This window comes from Sus scrofa, chromosome 1 (assembly GCF_054392235.1).
Source record: "Sus scrofa isolate SSC_HxYL_T2T_F1_AM1 chromosome 1, Sscrofa_HxYL_maternal_Yorkshire_Landrace_v2.0, whole genome shotgun sequence".
NCBI lineage: Eukaryota > Metazoa > Chordata > Mammalia > Artiodactyla > Suidae > Sus > Sus scrofa.
Window position 1 is genome coordinate 147,107,202 of NC_139383.1, and position 4,078 is coordinate 147,111,279.

At 44.5% G+C, this 4,078-nt stretch overlaps 1 long non-coding RNA gene across 1 annotated transcript; it reads right to left on the reverse strand.

The window, feature by feature from the left end:
• Positions 1-1,074: 1,074 nt before the first annotated feature.
• On the reverse strand, positions 1,075-3,199 carry LOC146406414 (uncharacterized). The gene is made up of 3 exons (XR_014815162.1): positions 3,009-3,199; positions 2,128-2,342; positions 1,075-1,325 (listed from the first exon to the last, which is right to left on the reverse strand). It is a non-coding gene; the product is annotated as an uncharacterized LOC146406414 (long non-coding RNA).
• Positions 3,200-4,078: the final 879 nt, after the last annotated feature.

Here is a 4,078-nt window from a genome sequence, read left to right on the forward strand (position 1 = left end):
AACTGCTTGGGTACAAAGAGAAATTACCACGTGGGTTTTTATAGAGGTATTAAACATTTTATCAAGTTATGGGATCTCTGACTTACAAATAAATCATGTCAATATCAGAACTGCAGTGGAGCCAAACATCTCTTTGGAAGCTCAGAAATGGGAGGGAAGTGTTCTAACTTCTCTTGCTGACAGCTGGGAGTCTTTAAAGCAGTTGGGTTCTCCCTTTGTTAGGACTTTGTGTGAAGGGTATCACGTACATTCATTGCTGCAAATCGAGAGGGAGAAAAAAAAAAAAACCCAGGAGCATTTTTCTCATGCAGGAAGGACTTATTGCCCAATAGGGTTCATTATATAGGCCAGTGCCTACCTGTTTAATAATTCTGTTTGGACTCAGAAGCCCAGCAAGTTATAAGGCAAGTACTAGCCATGGCTTTTACTGGAGATGGGGAATCTTTGAATCCCAAAGGTTGGAGTTGTGGGATCGCTCTGGGGAGGCACTAAGTAATTAAGACAGTAAGAATGCGTTAGTCCAGACAACCCACTGTCTAGGCCTTCTTCGACAAAGGGTGATTCTAGTTCAGAAAGTCCTAGTAAAACTTTTACTGCTGCTTTCCTTTCCTGTTCTCTCTGTGAGAAAGAGAAAATCTGTTCATACAATCTTACAGTAACCACATGCCCAGCAAGAATAATACAACAACAGAAATAGTAGCTAACCCTTGTCCAGGCACTGCCCTGACACCTTTCATAGATTAACTGCTTTAATGCACACACCAGCCCTGTAAGGAGGTACTATCACCACCTCCATTCTGGAGACAGGAAACTAAGGCACAGAGAGGCTAAGTAACTTGCCCATGATCACACAGCTAGAAAGAGGGAGAGCCAGGCAGTCTGGCTTCAAAGTCCATACTTTAAATATTTCGAAGGACTGCAGGTACATAGAATTAGATTAACTACAGTCTTTGTATGACATAGTCTGTCATGCATAGACCCTCTTTTACTTATTTAATTAATAGAGTTACAAATCAGATAACACACACACATGTATATAGTCTTGGTCTGGGCTCCCACAGAAGAAGACCTTGATGGGATTTGGGTACAGGTGTTTTATTTGGAAGATGCAAGAAAATCAGCAGGAGAGTGGGGGGAGGGGGGAGACAGGAAAGAGGCAGCAGATAAATGGTATGTTCTTAAGCAGCAACATAATGGGCTCTTATCCCCATTGATGAACACATAGCTCAGAATCACCAATGCACAGAGGGGCGAAGGAGTGGGGCATTTATATACCAATCCCAGTCAGCTGATGGTTGACAGATGCTGAGGAATAGCAGGAAAGCCTTTGAGGACAGAAACACACATCTTAGTAGTTGGAAGGTATCTGGGGTACCTGAAAAGCAGGGTCCAAAGCAGTGTTTCTCAATCTTTTTTTTTTTTAATTATTACCACTCTAAAAAGCCTTTTAAAGCATTTTTTCCCTAATTGCCCCGCCTCATAAAATTTTAATGCCACAGATATCCACAGATATATTGCGTATTCATTTATATACTGTGGCCCTTTGGAGGGGGGTTTACAAACCATAAAAATATGCAAGACATCTCGTTTGCTCCTTATTTATTAGTCAGGGTTCTCCAGAGGAACAGAACCAACAGGGTGTGTGTGTGTGTGTGTGTGTGTGTGTGTGTGTGTGAGAAAGAGAGACTTCATTCAAGTGTATATAAATATATTTATAAAAATTTGGCTCCTGTGGTTTTGGAGGGTAAGTCCCAAGAGCTGCCATCAGCAAGCTGGAGCCCCAGGATAGCATAGCTCCAGCCCTGAGGTCAGCAGGCTTGAGATGCAAAGAAAGCGTCCAGTTTGAGCAGCCAGTTCAAATCCCAAGGAAGGAAAGCAGCACTGTCCCAATTTAAGGTAGTCTGGCAAGAGGAAAGTTTAGCCTTTTTGTTCTATTCAGGCCTCCCACTGACTGGGGAGGACCCTCCCACATTAGGGAGGACAATCTGCTTCACTCAGTCTACCAGGTCAAATGCAATCCCATCCAGAAACTCCCCAAAGAATGCTTGACCAAAGATCAGGGCGACTGTTGGCCCAGTCAAGTTGAAACAAAATTAACCATCACCACCCCAACCCCTTGCCATGTACCATTTTTCTCCAGTTGGGAGCGCTATTGCCCATGTTGAAGACACGTGGTCCAAGTGACCAGGGCAGGGCCGGGACAGCACCTGGTATGCATATACCTCAGGCCTACACAGTTCTGCTTTGGAGTGACCCACCACAGTGCTGGAGTGTTGGGTGGGCCCCCAGGACCAGAGAGAGGAACATGGCACATCATTTCATTCTTCTTGGTTAAGGAGTCCCTGGGGAAGAGAGAAAGAGATGGTAGAATGTGGGACAGATTTGAAGCAAATGATGAACTTTGATAATCCGTCACAGCAGAAATGAAACTCTGGTTTTCATTATTTCCCGAGATCCTTTTGCAGTTTCGTTTTCCCCAAAAGGAACCCCCAGAGCAAGGCAATTAGGCCCTGCCTTGGTATTTCTATGCTGTTGAAATCAGATCTCAGAGAGGATGTGAACATCCTTCTCGGAGACTGAGTCCCACCACAATCTCGCACCAATGTCAAGCTCACGTCTCATTTTCCCGAGTTGAAAAGCAGTTGAACAGATGGTGGCTGACACCTTTCTCAGGAATCCTGGAAACCCACCAGTCTACCCACTGAGGTATGAAAAAAAAGGGGTGGGGTGGGGAGGGGGAATCCAAAAATGTGGTGAACAGAGAAAATGACTGGAGTGGGATGAGCCCGGGAGAAGCCCACTCTGCCTGGCGAGGTGGAGGAGCGTGGCCCACCACCAGCCAGGAGTTGGTGAGCAGGGCAGGGGTCCCACTCTCTCCAAGGTAGGACAGGCAGCCAGGAGGTGGGGTCAAATGGCATCTTGACCAAGCCCACCCCCTAGGGACACCACTCCCTCCCGAAGATTCCAAAGAGAAGTTAGAGTAAAGCATTCCAAAATTTTATACTTGCCTTAAAATAACAGAATTTCTTCCAGGTTCTAAATGGAAGCTGAAGTTGTGAAAACTAGATCGTAGAAAATGTGAAGAGAAGAAAAGGAAAAGCAATGCAGTGTGGCTTTTCTTGAGAGAGCACAAAGCACTGCAAACTTGTATACAGACTTTACCCCTGAAGGGCAAGCAAGGCAAATGTTCTGCTGATTCCTAGGAAAAGAAAGGAAAGGATATTGAAGCAAAGACTTTTGGGGCGGGGGCGGGGGGAGAAGAAAAGAGCAGCTTTTTTTTTTTTTTTTTTTTTTTAGTCCTTTTAGGGCTGCACCCACAACATATGGAAGTTCCCAGGCTACGGGTTGAATTGGAACTACAGCTGCTGGCCTATGCCACAGCCATGCCAGATCTGAACTAAATCTGAGACCTACACTGCAGCTCAGATCCTTAACCCCCACCCCCTGAGGCTGGGGATGGAACCAGCCTCCCTGTGTATACTAGTCAGTTTCATTACCCCTGAGCCACAACAGGAACTCCTTTTTCTTTTTCTCTCTCTCTTTCTTTCTGTCTGTCTGTCTGTCTTTGAAAAGAGCAAATTTAACATGAAGTAATAACTTGGTAAATTGTATGTACCTGTTATTATGCCAAATCATTTTAGATCTTTTTAAAAATAGAAGGGGCGTTAGTTGTTGGACATAATCCAAGATGTGACGCCAGATTCTTTCCCCTTTTATTAAACTTGAGACCCAGTATCTATGTTACATTTATCCTGGTGGCGCACTCATCTTTCAGCCTCAGTGACAACTTATAACCTACTAGAAATTAAACTAATCTAGCAGACTTGCTCTGATTTTCCAGTTCCTACATATTTAAGCCATTACAGAAACCCCTGTAGGAAAGGGAGAGAATCCTAGAATATGAAACATATCATTGTTCAAGGACTAGAATCTTAAAGAGCATCCAGCTAAATCACTCCCTTCACTTTACACAAGTGAAATCTGCATCCTGACAGGCTGAATGATTTATTGACGATTACCAGTATTGGCAACAGACAGGTGGGGAGAGCCCAGATTTCCTGCCTCAGAGCAAGCCTGC